General features: G+C 51.4%; 2 long non-coding RNA genes across 4 annotated transcripts; both read left to right on the top strand.

The window, feature by feature from the left end:
• Window positions 1-15: 15 nt before the first annotated feature.
• Window positions 16-4992, top strand: LOC115078229. 3 transcript variants are annotated; one of them, XR_003853095.1, is made up of 5 exons: window positions 16-765; window positions 1163-1556; window positions 2005-2398; window positions 2847-4136; window positions 4584-4992. It is a non-coding gene; the product is annotated as an uncharacterized LOC115078229 (long non-coding RNA). The 3 variants fall into 3 exon arrangements; XR_003853096.1 differs by lacking the exons at window positions 2847-4136; window positions 4584-4992 and adding an exon at window positions 4137-4544 and having other exon boundaries at window positions 2005-2846; XR_003853098.1 differs by lacking the exons at window positions 2005-2398; window positions 2847-4136; window positions 4584-4992 and adding exons at window positions 2399-2846; window positions 4137-4544 and having other exon boundaries at window positions 1163-2004.
• Window positions 4993-5782: 790 nt separating this feature from the next.
• Window positions 5783-8885, top strand: LOC115078230. Its single transcript, XR_003853099.1, has 3 exons — window positions 5783-6659; window positions 7108-8339; window positions 8734-8885. It is a non-coding gene; the product is annotated as an uncharacterized LOC115078230 (long non-coding RNA).
• Window positions 8886-18822: the final 9937 nt, after the last annotated feature.

Below are 18822 nucleotides of genomic sequence, written 5' to 3'. Positions count from 1 at the left end.
TTAGGGCAGTGGCGCACGTCCTTTTTTAAGCACGTGCACGGGAAATGTGAGGCGTTCCCGCCCTTAACCAGCCAGCCATGAGCCTTGGGGTCCCGCTTGGGCAGACGGGAGCAACCTCAAAGCCTCCCTGCCTGGGTTACGGCCCCCAGCCCCTCCTAACTGGCCCATGAAGACGGCCGCCACCTCCTCAGAACATCTTGGCAGAGAGCCTGGCAGAGGCAAACACCCGCCCCACCCCTCATGCTCCAACTTAGTTGGGCTCGGGAGCCAGGAAACCTGCGCACAAGTCAAGTCACAAATACATCAAGTGACTTTAGGTGCCGGACGCTTTGTGCGGCCAGCTGCGGCATGCAATGGCCGCAGTTGCACATCTAGGGTATATAGGTCTTTAGTTTTAGGGCAGTGGCGCACGTCCTTTTTTAAGCACGTGCACGGGAAATGTGAGGCGTTCCCGCCCTTAGCCAGCCAGCCATGAGCCTTGGGGTCCCGCTTGGGCAGACGGGAGCAACCTCAAAGCCTCCCTGCCTGGGTTACGGCCCCCAGCCCCTCCTCCCTGGCCCATGAAGACGGCCGCCACCTCCTCAGAACATCTTGGCAGAGAGCCTGGCAGAGGCAAACACCCGCCCCACCCCCCATGCTCTAACTTAGTTGGGCTCGGGAGCCAGGAAACCTGCGCACAAGCCAAGTCACAAATACATCGAGTGAAGAATTAAAAAAAAAAAAAAGAAAGAAAGAAAAAAAAAAAACACCATCAAGTGACATTAGGTGCCGGACGCTTTGTGCGGCCAGCTGCGGCATGCAATGGCCGCAGTTGCACATCTAGGGTATATAGGTCTTTAGTTTTAGGGCAGTGGCGCACGTCCTTTTTTAAGCACGTGCACGGGAAATGTGAGGCGTTCCCGCCCTTAACCAGCCAGCCATGAGCCTTGGGGTCCCGCTTGGGCAGACGGGAGCAACCTCAAAGCCTCCCTGCCTGGGTTACGGCCCCCAGCCCCTCCTAACTGGCCCATGAAGACGGCCGCCACCTCCTCAGAACATCTTGGCAGAGAGCCTGGCAGAGGCAAACACCCGCCCCACCCCTCATGCTCCAACTTAGTTGGGCTCGGGAGCCAGGAAACCTGCGCACAAGTCAAGTCACAAATACATCAAGTGATAACTTTAGGTGCCGGACGCTTTGTGCGGCCAGCTGCGGCATGCAATGGCCGCAGTTGCACATCTAGGGTATATAGGTCTTTAGTTTTAGGGCAGTGGCGCACGTCCTTTTTTAAGCACGTGCACGGGAAATGTGAGGCGTTCCCGCCCTTAACCAGCCAGCCATGAGCCTTGGGGTCCCGCTTGGGCAGACGGGAGCAACCTCAAAGCCTCCCTGCCTGGGTTACGGCCCCCAGCCCCTCCTAACTGGCCCATGAAGACGGCCGCCACCTCCTCAGAACATCTTGGCAGAGAGCCTGGCAGAGGCAAACACCCGCCCCACCCCTCATGCTCCAACTTAGTTGGGCTCGGGAGCCAGGAAACCTGCGCACAAGTCAAGTCACAAATACATCAAGTGACTTTAGGTGCCGGACGCTTTGTGCGGCCAGCTGCGGCATGCAATGGCCGCAGTTGCACATCTAGGGTATATAGGTCTTTAGTTTTAGGGCAGTGGCGCACGTCCTTTTTTAAGCACGTGCACGGGAAATGTGAGGCGTTCCCGCCCTTAGCCAGCCAGCCATGAGCCTTGGGGTCCCGCTTGGGCAGACGGGAGCAACCTCAAAGCCTCCCTGCCTGGGTTACGGCCCCCAGCCCCTCCTCCCTGGCCCATGAAGACGGCCGCCACCTCCTCAGAACATCTTGGCAGAGAGCCTGGCAGAGGCAAACACCCGCCCCACCCCCCATGCTCTAACTTAGTTGGGCTCGGGAGCCAGGAAACCTGCGCACAAGCCAAGTCACAAATACATCGAGTGAAGAATTAAAAAAAAAAAAAAGAAAGAAAGAAAAAAAAAAAACACCATCAAGTGACATTAGGTGCCGGACGCTTTGTGCGGCCAGCTGCGGCATGCAATGGCCGCAGTTGCACATCTAGGGTATATAGGTCTTTAGTTTTAGGGCAGTGGCGCACGTCCTTTTTTAAGCACGTGCACGGGAAATGTGAGGCGTTCCCGCCCTTAACCAGCCAGCCATGAGCCTTGGGGTCCCGCTTGGGCAGACGGGAGCAACCTCAAAGCCTCCCTGCCTGGGTTACGGCCCCCAGCCCCTCCTAACTGGCCCATGAAGACGGCCGCCACCTCCTCAGAACATCTTGGCAGAGAGCCTGGCAGAGGCAAACACCCGCCCCACCCCTCATGCTCCAACTTAGTTGGGCTCGGGAGCCAGGAAACCTGCGCACAAGTCAAGTCACAAATACATCAAGTGACTTTAGGTGCCGGACGCTTTGTGCGGCCAGCTGCGGCATGCAATGGCCGCAGTTGCACATCTAGGGTATATAGGTCTTTAGTTTTAGGGCAGTGGCGCACGTCCTTTTTTAAGCACGTGCACGGGAAATGTGAGGCGTTCCCGCCCTTAGCCAGCCAGCCATGAGCCTTGGGGTCCCGCTTGGGCAGACGGGAGCAACCTCAAAGCCTCCCTGCCTGGGTTACGGCCCCCAGCCCCTCCTCCCTGGCCCATGAAGACGGCCGCCACCTCCTCAGAACATCTTGGCAGAGAGCCTGGCAGAGGCAAACACCCGCCCCACCCCCCATGCTCTAACTTAGTTGGGCTCGGGAGCCAGGAAACCTGCGCACAAGCCAAGTCACAAATACATCGAGTGAAGAATTAAAAAAAAAAAAAAGAAAGAAAGAAAAAAAAAAAACACCATCAAGTGACATTAGGTGCCGGACGCTTTGTGCGGCCAGCTGCGGCATGCAATGGCCGCAGTTGCACATCTAGGGTATATAGGTCTTTAGTTTTAGGGCAGTGGCGCACGTCCTTTTTTAAGCACGTGCACGGGAAATGTGAGGCGTTCCCGCCCTTAGCCAGCCAGCCATGAGCCTTGGGGTCCCGCTTGGGCAGACGGGAGCAACCTCAAAGCCTCCCTGCCTGGGTTACGGCCCCCAGCCCCTCCTCCCTGGCCCATGAAGACGGCCGCCACCTCCTCAGAACATCTTGGCAGAGAGCCTGGCAGAGGCAAACACCCGCCCCACCCCCCATGCTCTAACTTAGTTGGGCTCGGGAGCCAGGAAACCTGCGCACAAGCCAAGTCACAAATACATCGAGTGAAGAATTAAAAAAAAAAAAAAAAAGAAAGAAAAAAAAAAAACACCATCAAGTGACATTAGGTGCCGGACGCTTTGTGCGGCCAGCTGCGGCATGCAATGGCCGCAGTTGCACATCTAGGGTATATAGGTCTTTAGTTTTAGGGCAGTGGCGCACGTCCTTTTTTAAGCACGTGCACGGGAAATGTGAGGCGTTCCCGCCCTTAACCAGCCAGCCATGAGCCTTGGGGTCCCGCTTGGGCAGACGGGAGCAACCTCAAAGCCTCCCTGCCTGGGTTACGGCCCCCAGCCCCTCCTCCCTGGCCCATGAAGACGGCCGCCACCTCCTCAGAACATCTTGGCAGAGAGCCTGGCAGAGGCAAACACCCGCCCCACCCCCCATGCTCTAACTTAGTTGGGCTCGGGAGCCAGGAAACCTGCGCACAAGCCAAGTCACAAATACATCGAGTGAAGAATTAAAAAAAAAAAAAAAGAAAGAAAGAAAAAAAAAAAACACCATCAAGTGACATTAGGTGCCGGACGCTTTGTGCGGCCAGCTGCGGCATGCAATGGCCGCAGTTGCACATCTAGGGTATATAGGTCTTTAGTTTTAGGGCAGTGGCGCACGTCCTTTTTTAAGCACGTGCACGGGAAATGTGAGGCGTTCCCGCCCTTAACCAGCCAGCCATGAGCCTTGGGGTCCCGCTTGGGCAGACGGGAGCAACCTCAAAGCCTCCCTGCCTGGGTTACGGCCCCCAGCCCCTCCTACCTGGCCCATGAAGACGGCCGCCACCTCCTCAGAACATCTTGGCAGAGAGCCTGGCAGAGGCAAACACCCGCCCCACCCCTCATGCTCCAACTTAGTTGGGCTCGGGAGCCAGGAAACCTGCGCACAAGTCAAGTCACAAATACATCAAGTGACTTTAGGTGCCGGACGCTTTGTGCGGCCAGCTGCGGCATGCAATGGCCGCAGTTGCACATCTAGGGTATATAGGTCTTTAGTTTTAGGGCAGTGGCGCACGTCCTTTTTTAAGCACGTGCACGGGAAATGTGAGGCGTTCCCGCCCTTAGCCAGCCAGCCATGAGCCTTGGGGTCCCGCTTGGGCAGACGGGAGCAACCTCAAAGCCTCCCTGCCTGGGTTACGGCCCCCAGCCCCTCCTCCCTGGCCCATGAAGACGGCCGCCACCTCCTCAGAACATCTTGGCAGAGAGCCTGGCAGAGGCAAACACCCGCCCCACCCCCCATGCTCTAACTTAGTTGGGCTCGGGAGCCAGGAAACCTGCGCACAAGCCAAGTCACAAATACATCGAGTGAAGAATTAAAAAAAAAAAAAAGAAAGAAAGAAAAAAAAAAACACCATCAAGTGACATTAGGTGCCGGACGCTTTGTGCGGCCAGCTGCGGCATGCAATGGCCGCAGTTGCACATCTAGGGTATATAGGTCTTTAGTTTTAGGGCAGTGGCGCACGTCCTTTTTTAAGCACGTGCACGGGAAATGTGAGGCGTTCCCGCCCTTAACCAGCCAGCCATGAGCCTTGGGGTCCCGCTTGGGCAGACGGGAGCAACCTCAAAGCCTCCCTGCCTGGGTTACGGCCCCCAGCCCCTCCTCCCTGGCCCATGAAGACGGCCGCCACCTCCTCAGAACATCTTGGCAGAGAGCCTGGCAGAGGCAAACACCCGCCCCACCCCCCATGCTCTAACTTAGTTGGGCTCGGGAGCCAGGAAACCTGCGCACAAGCCAAGTCACAAATACATCGAGTGAAGAATTAAAAAAAAAAAAAAAGAAAGAAAGAAAAAAAAAAAACACCATCAAGTGACATTAGGTGCCGGACGCTTTGTGCGGCCAGCTGCGGCATGGGTGCCGGACGCTTTGTGCGGCCAGCTGCGGCATGCAATGGCCGCAGTTGCACATCTAGGGTATATAGGTCTTTAGTTTAGGGCAGTGGCGCACGTCCTTTTTTAAGCACGTGCACGGGAAATGTGAGGCGTGCCTGCCCTTAGCCAGCCAGCCATGAGCCTTGGGGTCCCGCTTGGGCAGACGGGAGCAACCTCAAAGCCTCCCTGCCTGGGTTACGGCCCCCAGCCCCTCCTTGAGACTGGCATTCCGAAATCAGAAGCAAGAATTTTTTGGCCAGCAAATTCGTGTATTTCCTGATATAATGAAAGTTACGCAGGAAAGAAGAAAACAGTTTTTGGTCATGCGGAATGAGGTTATATCCAGGAATGCTAAATATCATCTTCGTTTTCCATCAAAGTGTTTAATAATATATCATAAGACGAGATATATATTTAATGAACCAGAACAATTGCGTCTCTTTCTGAAGTAATAGAGCGTGGAACTGTGCAGAAAAGATTTGTTGATTTCCTTTGTCTGCCCTATTTTTCCTTTCATGGTCTCCCATTGTTCTTATTATAATATTGGGAGAAATTTCCATTTAACAATATGGCTAATTTTGTTAATATAAAACTGTTTTATATTCAAGTTTAAATATTGAATATATTTGATTTGATTACCGTGTATGTTATCCAAGTATTTCAGCATGATGAATACTATTGTAAATTGTAGTAAATTCATGAAAAAAAAAAAAAAACACCATCAAGTGACATTAGGTGCCGGACGCTTTGTGCGGCCAGCTGCGGCATGCAATGGCCGCAGTTGCACATCTAGGGTATATAGGTCTTTAGTTTTAGGGCAGTGGCGCACGTCCTTTTTTAAGCACGTGCACGGGAAATGTGAGGCGTTCCCGCCCTTAGCCAGCCAGCCATGAGCCTTGGGGTCCCGCTTGGGCAGACGGGAGCAACCTCAAAGCCTCCCTGCCTGGGTTACGGCCCCCAGCCCCTCCTCCCTGGCCCATGAAGACGGCCGCCACCTCCTCAGAACATCTTGGCAGAGAGCCTGGCAGAGGCAAACACCCGCCCCACCCCCCATGCTCTAACTTAGTTGGGCTCGGGAGCCAGGAAACCTGCGCACAAGCCAAGTCACAAATACATCGAGTGAAGAATTAAAAAAAAAAAAAAAAGAAAGAAAAAAAAAAAACACCATCAAGTGACATTAGGTGCCGGACGCTTTGTGCGGCCAGCTGCGGCATGCAATGGCCGCAGTTGCACATCTAGGGTATATAGGTCTTTAGTTTTAGGGCAGTGGCGCACGTCCTTTTTTAAGCACGTGCACGGGAAATGTGAGGCGTTCCCGCCCTTAACCAGCCAGCCATGAGCCTTGGGGTCCCGCTTGGGCAGACGGGAGCAACCTCAAAGCCTCCCTGCCTGGGTTACGGCCCCCAGCCCCTCCTAACTGGCCCATGAAGACGGCCGCCACCTCCTCAGAACATCTTGGCAGAGAGCCTGGCAGAGGCAAACACCCGCCCCACCCCTCATGCTCCAACTTAGTTGGGCTCGGGAGCCAGGAAACCTGCGCACAAGTCAAGTCACAAATACATCAAGTGACTTTAGGTGCCGGACGCTTTGTGCGGCCAGCTGCGGCATGCAATGGCCGCAGTTGCACATCTAGGGTATATAGGTCTTTAGTTTTAGGGCAGTGGCGCACGTCCTTTTTTAAGCACGTGCACGGGAAATGTGAGGCGTTCCCGCCCTTAGCCAGCCAGCCATGAGCCTTGGGGTCCCGCTTGGGCAGACGGGAGCAACCTCAAAGCCTCCCTGCCTGGGTTACGGCCCCCAGCCCCTCCTCCCTGGCCCATGAAGACGGCCGCCACCTCCTCAGAACATCTTGGCAGAGAGCCTGGCAGAGGCAAACACCCGCCCCACCCCCCATGCTCTAACTTAGTTGGGCTCGGGAGCCAGGAAACCTGCGCACAAGCCAAGTCACAAATACATCGAGTGAAGAATTAAAAAAAAAAAAAAGAAAGAAAGAAAAAAAAAAAACACCATCAAGTGACATTAGGTGCCGGACGCTTTGTGCGGCCAGCTGCGGCATGCAATGGCCGCAGTTGCACATCTAGGGTATATAGGTCTTTAGTTTTAGGGCAGTGGCGCACGTCCTTTTTTAAGCACGTGCACGGGAAATGTGAGGCGTTCCCGCCCTTAACCAGCCAGCCATGAGCCTTGGGGTCCCGCTTGGGCAGACGGGAGCAACCTCAAAGCCTCCCTGCCTGGGTTACGGCCCCCAGCCCCTCCTAACTGGCCCATGAAGACGGCCGCCACCTCCTCAGAACATCTTGGCAGAGAGCCTGGCAGAGGCAAACACCCGCCCCACCCCTCATGCTCCAACTTAGTTGGGCTCGGGAGCCAGGAAACCTGCGCACAAGTCAAGTCACAAATACATCAAGTGACTTTAGGTGCCGGACGCTTTGTGCGGCCAGCTGCGGCATGCAATGGCCGCAGTTGCACATCTAGGGTATATAGGTCTTTAGTTTTAGGGCAGTGGCGCACGTCCTTTTTTAAGCACGTGCACGGGAAATGTGAGGCGTTCCCGCCCTTAGCCAGCCAGCCATGAGCCTTGGGGTCCCGCTTGGGCAGACGGGAGCAACCTCAAAGCCTCCCTGCCTGGGTTACGGCCCCCAGCCCCTCCTCCCTGGCCCATGAAGACGGCCGCCACCTCCTCAGAACATCTTGGCAGAGAGCCTGGCAGAGGCAAACACCCGCCCCACCCCTCATGCTCCAACTTAGTTGGGCTCGGGAGCCAGGAAACCTGCGCACAAGTCAAGTCACAAATACATCAAGTGACTTTAGGTGCCGGACGCTTTGTGCGGCCAGCTGCGGCATGCAATGGCCTGCAGTTGCACATCTAGGGTATATAGGTCTTTAGTTTTAGGGCAGTGGCGCACGTCCTTTTTTAAGCACGTGCACGGGAAATGTGAGGCGTTCCCGCCCTTAGCCAGCCAGCCATGAGCCTTGGGGTCCCGCTTGGGCAGACGGGAGCAACCTCAAAGCCTCCCTGCCTGGGTTACGGCCCCCAGCCCCTCCTCCCTGGCCCATGAAGACGGCCGCCACCTCCTCAGAACATCTTGGCAGAGAGCCTGGCAGAGGCAAACACCCGCCCCACCCCCCATGCTCTAACTTAGTTGGGCTCGGGAGCCAGGAAACCTGCGCACAAGCCAAGTCACAAATACATCGAGTGAAGAATTAAAAAAAAAAAGAAGAAAGAAAAAAAAAAACACCATCAAGTGACATTAGGTGCCGGACGCTTTGTGCGGCCAGCTGCGGCATGCAATGGCCGCAGTTGCACATCTAGGGTATATAGGTCTTTAGTTTTAGGGCAGTGGCGCACGTCCTTTTTTAAGCACGTGCACGGGAAATGTGAGGCGTTCCCGCCCTTAACCAGCCAGCCATGAGCCTTGGGGTCCCGCTTGGGCAGACGGGAGCAACCTCAAAGCCTCCCTGCCTGGGTTACGGCCCCCAGCCCCTCCTAACTGGCCCATGAAGACGGCCGCCACCTCCTCAGAACATCTTGGCAGAGAGCCTGGCAGAGGCAAACACCCGCCCCACCCCTCATGCTCCAACTTAGTTGGGCTCGGGAGCCAGGAAACCTGCGCACAAGTCAAGTCACAAATACATCAAGTGACATTAGGTGCCGGACGCTTTGTGCGGCCAGCTGCGGCATGCAATGGCCGCAGTTGCACATCTAGGGTATATAGGTCTTTAGTTTTAGGGCAGTGGCGCACGTCCTTTTTTAAGCACGTGCACGGGAAATGTGAGGCGTTCCCGCCCTTAGCCAGCCAGCCATGAGCCTTGGGGTCCCGCTTGGGCAGACGGGAGCAACCTCAAAGCCTCTGTGACAGGGTTCCTGCTCAAACCATTAGCCTGGCTGAAAGAACAAATCAAACTCTCAAACAATTCTTGAGATCATAAGTCAACCTCAAGCAAGATGATTGGTCAGAACTACTTCCTTTTGCAGAGTTCGCCCTCAACTCCCACCCGCCATCTGCTACCGGGTCGTCCCCATTCCATTTGGTCTACGGCAAGCAACCGTTTCCACCCCTATCTCTGCCCATCACGGTTCCCTAACCCGCGGCTCAGCTAACGGAGAAGTAGCTTAATCAACTCTGGACCCTCACTAGACAATTATTGGAGAAGGCTGGACAGACTGCCAAGAAATTCACAGATGCCTATTATAGGCCTAGCCCACAATTCAATCCTGGCGAAAATGTGTTTCTTAACACATGTACATCCGACTGAAGCTCCCTTCCATGCAGTTAGCTCCCCCACTATTTTGGGCCCTTTGTAGTGCTACGCCATTTGGGTTTGGTCTCCTATCAGGTCCGTCTGCTGCCAGCCCTCAAAATTGATAATTCCTTCCACGTTTCCCTCCTCAAGCCCCTGGTATTGTCCTGGCTGTCCAGCAAACCTTCCGACGAGGATCCCACATATCAAGTCCCTGAGGTTCTGGATGTCAGGAAACGGGGCCGATGCTGGGAGTACCTCCTCTTTTGGGAGGGTTTCGGGCCTGAGGAAAATAGCTGGGAGCCTATTGCCACTATCTTGGACAAGGACCTACTCACTCAGTTTCATGCAGATCACCCTTCCAAACTGAAAACCCCAGGGAGGCGCCATAAAAGGAGGGGTTCTGTTAGGTTCGCCAGCCCCCCTCACCTCATTCACAGGCATCGGGAACACTGCAGGGAGATGGCCTTGCCGAGCCTCCAGCCCCAAAAAGAAGCTGCCGCAAAAGAAGCTGCTCCTTCTTCGCGGCTCAACGCCGCAGGCCAATGCCGCAGGCTGCTTTTCCAGGTCGGGCCCTCCCTAGGCATGCTGCCATACCCCCTGGCCACCATTAAAGGGATAGCACCAATAAGAAAAGAAAAGAATCGGCCCCTGGGATGACATCAGGAGTCTGTGAGTATATATTGGATCCTCATCCTTCATGCGCCTTGACTTGGCAATGAGTCTGCTTCGCTTCGGTGAGATCTTCAGTGCTTTGTGGTTCCTGTTCCTGCCTTCCGAGCCCTGTTCCTGCCTTCTGAGCCCTGCTCCTGCTCCTACTCCCATTCTACGGTTCCTTCGGACGGATCTTCTGGCTTCTGACCTCTGACCAGCTTAGGTGATTCTTCTGACTTTTGACCTCGGACTGGCTTCAGTGACTCTTCTGGCTTCTGACCTCAGACTGGCTATCGGTGATTCTCTGGCTTTGGACTCTGGACTGGTCATCTGCGATCCTCTGGCTTCTGATCCTGGAATGGCAACCGGCAGCTCCCTGGCTTCTGACCTTGGGCTGATTACCGTCGTCACTTCCAGCTGCGATTCCACCATCTTCAAATGAGTTCACCTAAGACCAGCTGGCCCCATGCACCCAAGGGCTCAACCAGCTGGGAACGGGCTTGGCACTGGCGAAGCTCCAGCTGGCCCCTGCACCAATTCAGCCTCGCCTCCTGACGGTAGGGACCTGTGGGGGTTTACCCTCACAGGTAACGCCAACTCCTCCTCGGGCAAGAGGTCCACATCTTCCTCAGTGAGCATAACAATATCGCCTCCTATGCTTCTGGTTGCACTACAGCCCTAATTTGTTAATCTGGTTATTCAGCAAAACATTCAGAGATGGCGTAGGCTAAACTTCATGACCCCACCATCAACAACACCCATGCAAGATGAGAGCACTAAGAGTTCCTAATGCTCTGTCCCCCCCTCCACTCTTCACCTCTCCCCACTCCCACCGTCCTTTCTTCTTTTCCCCTCCCCTCCCTATCCCACCCCCCTTTCTTTCCCTCTCCGTCTTCCCACCTTAACTTCTTGCATATCTCTTTGCCATATAGTCCTGTTCTTACAAACTCGTTTCTCAGTTCCTTACTGCTGTTAAAGTTTTAATTAAAATTGACGCGACCTTGTTCAAGCGTTTAAGATTAGTTCTAAGATAATCTCCTAACAGTTTGATGTAACCTATACCATTCTATGTTCCATGTACTGTTCTATGTAACAAATTTTTCTATTGTAAACCAGGGTGAAGGCTAATTGCTAAACCTCGGTATATAAAAGCTCTGAAATAAATAAATAAATAAATAAATAAATAGCCGCACCACGTCAAGCAACCCGACTCCAAGCCAAAGATCGTCTAGTGAATTTCCTATTAGCCACTGTGAAACTCATTATTCATAGGACAAGGAATGAGAAGCTGGAAGCTGGCAGCCCAGAAGACTGTGGGGTTCTTTTTCATGGCTTGGTGCAGTCTAGACTATAAGCAAAATTCCAGCATGCAGCAGCCACTGATACCATTGCTGAGTTCACATGGAAGCGGGCACATAATGATGGACTCTGCTCGGTGGACCTCACACCTAAGCCCTCCTTGGTCCTATGCATCTAGAGACACATAGGTACTTGGTTTCTGAGCAGTGGCGCACATCCTTTTGGAGCAAGTGTATGGGAAGCGTGAGGTGTTCCTGCCCTTAGCCAGCCGTGAGTCTTGGGGTCCTGCCTGGACAAATGGGAGCAACCCCGAAGCCTCCCTGCCAGGGTTACGGCCCCCATCTCCTCCTCCCAGGCCCATGAAGATGGCTGCCACCTCCTCAGACTTCTTGGGAGTGAGCCTGGCAGTGGCAATCACCTCCTACACTCCCCATGCTTTAACACAGCTGAGCTTGGGAGGCAGGAAACCTCCGGACAGACAATGACACTAGTTTACAGGGCACTTAGTGCGGCCACCTGTGGGATGCAGTGGCTGCAGTGGCATATAGAATGATTATTTGTCATGAGGGAGGCTGCGGCCCCCTCTGAGGATAACTGGAGATGGCCTTGAAATTCTCCTCTGTTGTCTGTCCTCCTGCACTTCTGGTTGCACTACAGCCCTAATTTGTTGATATAAGGCCGCACCACATCAAAGAACCCCAGACTCCAAGCCAGAGATCGCTGGTGAATTTCCTATTAGCCACTGTGAAACTCATTATTCATAAAACCAGGAACGAGAAGCTTGAAGGTGGCAGCCCAGAAGACTGTGGCATTCTTTTTCGTGCATTTGTGCAGTCTAGGCTACAAGCAGAATTCCAGCATGCAGCAGCCACTGATACCATCGCTGAGTTCACATGGAAGTGGGCATTTAGGGCTGATCTATTCTCGGTGGACCTCACACCTTAGACCCCCTTTGTCCTATGCATCTAAAGTCACATAAGTTCTTTCTTTCTGGGCAGTGAGGCACGTTCTCTTGGAGCACGTGTACATTTATTTATTTATTTAACACTTTTTTATACCGACCTTTATAGTGATAACCATATCGGATCGGTTTACATATAACAAGGATAACTGAAGCAATAAATAAAATGATTAACAATAGAGGAGAAAAAGGTAAAGTTACATTCAACAAGGTGTAGAAACTTGGAAGCTAAAAATAGCTGGAAAAAAAATAAAGGCAGGAAGTATTGTAACATAATAGTATAGGATGTGGGTTAAAGCTTAAGGTGCTTTAACCTGGAAGTCCATCTTTCGAGAGGATAGCAAACCATTCGTCTGGGAGGGGATAAATTCGTCCAGGAGAGAATAATGGTGACTAGAGATTGTCTGGAGGGTCAGCAAAGGCTTGATGAAATAGCCACGTTTTGAGTTTTTTTCTGAATGTTAAGAGGCAGGGTTCTAATCTGAGGCCTGAGGGAATGTTATTCAAGATAGAAGGTCCTGCTATTGAAAACGCTCGGATTTTGGTCGAGGAAAGGCGTGTGGCTTTAGTTGGGGGAAAATTCAGAGTACCTTTGAGAATATCTCTAATTGGTCTGTTGGAGGAGTGTAATTTGAAAGGGATTTCGAGGTCGAGTTGGAGTTGATGATGAATGAATTTGTGAATTAGGGTGATTGATTTATAAAGTATTCTAAAATTCACTGGTAGCCAATGTAAAGATTTAAGGATGGGAAAAATGTGATCTCCACGGCTGGTGTTGGTCAATAATCTTGCCGCAGCATTTTGAATCATCTGCAGTGGTTTGGTAGTAGATTTGGGGAGGCCAAGGAAAAGGGCACTGCAGTAGTCTATCTTGGCAAATAGCAACGCTTGGAGAACTGTTCTGAAATCTTGGAAAAATAGTAGAGGTTTCAGACGTTTTAGAACTTGAAGTCTATAAAAGCAGTCTTTGGAAGTGTTGTTAACCATTTTCTTTAGGTTTAGCCGATTATCCAGAAGAACCCCCAAGTCTCTCACATGCTTATGGATGAAGAATGAGTTGTTAGAGAATAATGGAAGAAAATTTTCCTCGTTTGAAGAGATGAGGAGCTCCGTCTTTGAGGCATTTAGGACAAGGTTTAATCTATTGAGGAGGCTAGTGATAGATAAAAGGCAGCTATTCCAGTGGGAGAGCGCTTTTGAAATAGATTCTGTAATGGGGATTAGAATTTGCACGTCATCTGCGTAAAGATAATGGATTAAATTAAGATCAGTTAGCAATTGGCAAAGGGGGAGGAGGTAAATATTAAAAAGGGTAGGTGATAGGGAGGATCCTTGTGGAACACCAAGGGTGGATTTTGTTAAGAGCGATTCTGTATTATTAATTTTTTACTTTAAAAGTTCTGTTGCAAAGGAAGGATTTGAACCAACTATGGGCTGATCCGGAGATGCTGATGTCTGCTAGGCGGTCAAGGAGGATGGAGTGGTTGACGGTATCAAATGCCGCCGATATGTCTAGCAAGACTAACAAAAAGGAATGGCCTTTGTCTTGACCCATAATGATATGGTCTGTAAGTGAGATGAGGAGTGTTTCTGTACTGCGTGTTTTACGGAAGCCATATTGTGAAGGGTATAAGATGTTGTGATCTTCTATGTACTCTGATAGTCGGGAGTTTACCAGCTTCTCCGTTAATTTAGCTAGAAAAGGGAGATTGGAGATGGGTCTGAAGTTGGCTGGTTCATTGGGGTCTAGATTGTGCTTCTTAAGGAGGGGTTTGAGTGCTGCGGTTTTTAAACTGTCAGGGTAACTTCCTTGAGTTAGAAGGCAATTAATAATATTTGTCAAAGGTCCTGAGGTAGTGTTTGGGATGAGAAGCAATAGTCTCGATGGGATGTTATCTGCTGGATGGCTAGAAGGTTTCTGTCTTTTAAGTAGGGATTCAATCTCTTTGGTGGATGTTGATTCGAAACTGTCGAGCTTGGCTCTCGAGAATGAGTGAGGATTTTCATCTGAAGTGAGAGGTTTAGTATTTGGAGGTAGAAGGGCGAGCGTATTCAGAATCTTCTGTTGAAAAAATGAGGCTAGTTCATTAGCCTTGGATAGTGCTTGTTCATCTGGAATAGGCGGTGGGGTTGATTTCGTGATTTGAGAAACGTATGAGAACAGGGCCTGTGTATCATACTGGAGATGATGTATTTTATTGGCATAGAATTCCCTTTTTGTTAGTAGAATAGAAGTCCTGTAATGATGTAGAAAGCCTTTGTACGTTGACAGGGTAGCTGAATTGGGGGTTTTACGCCATACATTCTCCTTGTGACGTAGCTCCTGTTTCATCTGTTTTAGTTTAAGAGAGAACCACGGTTGATTTCCTTTATTTGAAGGACTGAATGTTTTGGAAACAATTGGGCACCATTTATTAGCTACTGATTCCGTGATCTTATGCCAGGAGGATAGGGCTGAGTCAGGATTGGAAATGTCTAGATTTATGAGTTCCTTGGAAAGCTGATCACTAAGTATATCTGATGGGCAAGATTTCCTGAATTGAATAGTAGAAAGGTGAGGAGAGGAGTGTGTCTGTTTATCTATGGAGAAAGAGGATTCTATCAGGAAGTGGTCTGACCAGGGGATTGGTTTGCAGGAGGGTTCTGATGTGCAAGAGAAATTGGAGTTGATAAAAATTAGATCCAAGGTGTGTCCTGCTTTATGCGTAGGGCTATTGATGATCTGCATGAATTCCATAGCACTGAGGGAGGTGAGTAGTGCTTCACAATTTGAGGAGCGAGGTATGGCGTCAGTGTGAAGGTTGAAATCACCTAAGATCATAGTTGGGAGGTCTAAGTTGATATGTTTCACGATGGATTCTATGAGTGAAGAAGGGTCTGTTTCTAAAACTCCAGGGGGGGCGTAGACTAGTAGAATTTGTAGCTGTTTTGATTTAGCTAGACCCAATTCCAACTTGGACTCCGTCTTAATAGAGTATGCAGATAGCTTGAGTTCTTTCTTGGTAGCTAAAAGAAGGCCGCCTCCTCTTTTTTTGTATCTGTGGAAGGTGAAGATGTCATATAAATGGATAGGAAGTTGGTTGATTAGCGCAATGTCGGAATTTTTTAGCCAAGTTTCTGTGATAGCACAGATATCTGGATTTGTGTCCTGGAGGTAATCATTGAGGATGTGTGTCTTTTTAATTAGGGATTGAGCATTGAAAAGGGTTACTGACAGAAGCGTAAGGCCTAGTAGTTGATTCAGAGGAGAGGTCATGATTGGGATAATTCTTTTGTGTATGATGTTGGTGGGATTGGTTATGTAGGTTCTCCTTCGGTGTTGAATTATTGGGATGTTATAGGTATGCATGATGAGAAAAAAGGATTAAGGAAGAGAAGTTTTAGATTGCTGGGAGACTAAAGCTGCGTGCTGGTTGCAAGGAGAGATGAAGGCTGAAAGAAATGAATGATGTTTGCCTGCAGAGTGGTGGGAGGTTGTTGTCTGATACTGGATGAATGCTGGGTGCTGTTGGATGCAGAGATGAATGCTGGAAAAACTTGATTGCTGGTTGAAAGCTGGTTAATTGCTGACAATGTAGATAGAGAACAGGCTTGGAACCAGAATACACAACAAGTGTTAAGATGTAATTTCTGGAGCTGAACACTATGTTGAAATATAGATAAGTTTTGATTTAAAACTAACTTAGCTTAGAGTCGACTTTAAATTGTTAGGAGCTGCCCTGCAGGGCTGCACTAAGGGGCGCACAAAGGGGCAGGCCCCTTTGTCGCGCTCCTTCGGCGTGCGACGCTCGGCGCGCGGCGCTGGGAAGAGCTCAAATTTAAAGTCTAGTAGGGCCTATTCTGATAGGCTGGAGCTGGCTCGGTGGGCGTGTCTCAGGGGGTCTCGGCGCGGTTCTTCTTCGTTTTTAGCGTTTAGATTTTTTTAAGCTTTTTTGAAACGCCCGCTATCGGCGCTGAGGCCGCTCGGGAGGGGAGCGAAAATTACTAACCTTCCCCCGACGGGGCTCGGCGCCAATCGCGCAGGCTTTCCCCACAGAGAGCAGCGGCAGAGAGAGAGAAATGGCGCCGGGAAGAGCTCAAATTTAAAGTCCAGTAGGGCCTATTCTGATAGGCTGGAGCTGGCTCGGTGGGCGTGTCTCAGGGGGTCTCGGCGCGGTTCTTCTTCGTTTTTAGCGTTTAGATGTTTTTAAGCTTTTTTGAAACGCCCGCTATCGACGCTGAGGCCGCTCGGGAGGGGAGCGAAAAGTACTAACCTTCCCCCACGGGGCTCGGCGCCGATTGCGCAGGCTTTCCCCACAGAGAGCAGCAGTAGAGAGAGAGAAATGGCGCCGGGAAAAGCTCAAATTTAAAGTCCAGTAGGGCCTATTCTGATAGGCTGGAGCTGGCTCGGTGGGCGTGTCTCAGGGGGTCTCGGCGCGGTTCTTCTTCGTTTTTAGTGTTTAGATTTTTTTAAAGCTTTTTTGAAACGCCCGCTATCGGCGCTGAGGCCGCTCGGGAGGGGAGCGAAATGCCTCACATGAAGTGTGAGGCGTTTCTGCCCTTAGCCAGCCATGAGCCTTGGGGTCCCGCCTGGGCAAACGGAAGCAACCCCGAAGCCTCACTGCCATGGTTACGGCTCCCAGCCCATGAAGATGACCAACCCACTCCTGAGACGTATTGGGAGTGAGTCTGGCTGTTATGACCATTGGTTTCAGGCAGCTGCGACCGATTCAACTCTCAACATGTGTTGGTCTGCTCTCCTCCCTGGGTCAGCTCGTGGCCAGGGCTAGCCACCACTGCCACACATCTCTGGTCTCGCAAGTCTCCTCATGATGTCCGGGATGCGCCACTACCGACACCGACTCCGGGCCTTCCTAGATGCGCATGCGCCACCAGGCCTCTCTTTAAAGGCCCAATGGTGGGAACCTCGGGGGCGTCCCTGCCTGATGACATCATAAAATTGGGATTCTTAAGGACCTCCTTCACTCCTGCTAGCTGACTTGGCAACGAATTGCTTTGCATAGTGCTTGCTCCTCTCTCCTCGGATCGTGGTTCCTGCATCGGATTGGCCTTTGGCTCTGCACTCTAGCTTGGGTACCTGCTCCTCGGGGACCTACTCGTGCTTCAGTTGGGGACTCTGTCTCCAGGCTTCCCAACTCCTCGGGTTAGCCCCTGCACCTCCAAAGACTCTGCTTTCTGGCTCCCTGCTTCTTAGGGTTGCCCCTCAGGCCACCTTCCTGCCTGGGTTTTCTGCTCCTCGGGGCAGCGCCTACGTTCTATATAAGAGACTGCACTCTGTGCTTCCCCACTCCTCGGGGCAGTGCTTGTGTTCTACCTCTGTATCGCTCCATGGTGAGACCGCACCTTGAATATTGTGTACAATTCTAGTCGCCGCATCTCAAAAAAGATATAATTACGATGGAGAAGGTACAGAGAAGGGCTACCAAAATGATAAGGGGAATGGAACAACTCCCCTATGAGGAAAGACTAAAGAGGTTAGGACTTTTCAGATTGGAGAAGAGACGACTGAGGGGGGATATGATAGAGGTGTTTAAAATCATGAGAGGTCTAGAACGGGTAGATGTGAATCGGTTATTTACTCTTTCGGATAGTAGAAAGACTAGGGGACACTCCATGAAGTTAGCATGGGGCACATTTAAAACTAATCGGAGAAAGTTCTTTTTTACTCAACGCACAATTAAACTCTGGAATTTGTTGCCAGAGAATGTGGTTCGTGCAGTTAGTATAGCTGTGTTTAAAAAAGGATTGGATAAGTTCTTGGAGGAGAAGTCCATTACCTGCTATTAAGTTCACTTAGAGAATAGCCACTGCCATTAGCAATGGTTACATGGAATGGACTTAGTTTTTGGGTACTTGCCAGGTTCTTGTGACCTGGATTGGCCACTGTTGGAGACAGGATGCTGGGCTTGATGGACCCTTGGTCTGACCCAGTATGGCATTTTCTTATGTTCTTATGTTCTTATAAAGACTGCACTCCGTGCTTACCTCCTCCTCAAGGCAGTGCCTACGTTCTACAAGAGAGTGCACTCCATGCTTCCCTGTTCCTCAGGGTAGTGCCTACATTCTACATAAGAGACTGCACTTCATGCTTTCCCACTACTCGGGGCAGTGCCTACGTTCTACATGGTAACTGTACTCCGGGATTCCCCCGCTTCTCGGCGCAGTCCTTGATTCTCTATCAGAGATACTCCTGTGCGCAGCCCCACTCCTCAGGGCGGCATATGTCACTGATTCAGAGATTTGACTTAGGCTTCCCTGCTTCTTGGGTCAGCCTTCGTCATCATACCAGAGCCTCACTCGCTAGCTGTCCCATCCCTCGGGACAGTCTCTGCTGTACTTCACCTACAGTGCTTGACTCGCACTCCCCGCTCCTCGGGGCCTGCCTAGCGCTCCTCTATTGGAGGCTCCTGCTCTGGCACTCGCATCTCCAGTTGTGCCAGTGGGTTCCCTCCGAACTGTGTCTCTACCCCGCTCCTCGGGGCACCTCACAGTATCCTCTCTGCAAGCTTCTGCGATCACATGGCTGTGATGCAGGTCACCCCATCTCTCTGCCACTACTCACTGACCTCCTGCTATAGCTGG

Source organism: Rhinatrema bivittatum, chromosome 16, assembly GCF_901001135.1.
Source record: "Rhinatrema bivittatum chromosome 16, aRhiBiv1.1, whole genome shotgun sequence".
Classification (NCBI taxonomy): Eukaryota; Metazoa; Chordata; class Amphibia; order Gymnophiona; family Rhinatrematidae; genus Rhinatrema; species Rhinatrema bivittatum.
This window is presented reverse-complemented; position numbering and strand designations above follow the sequence as displayed.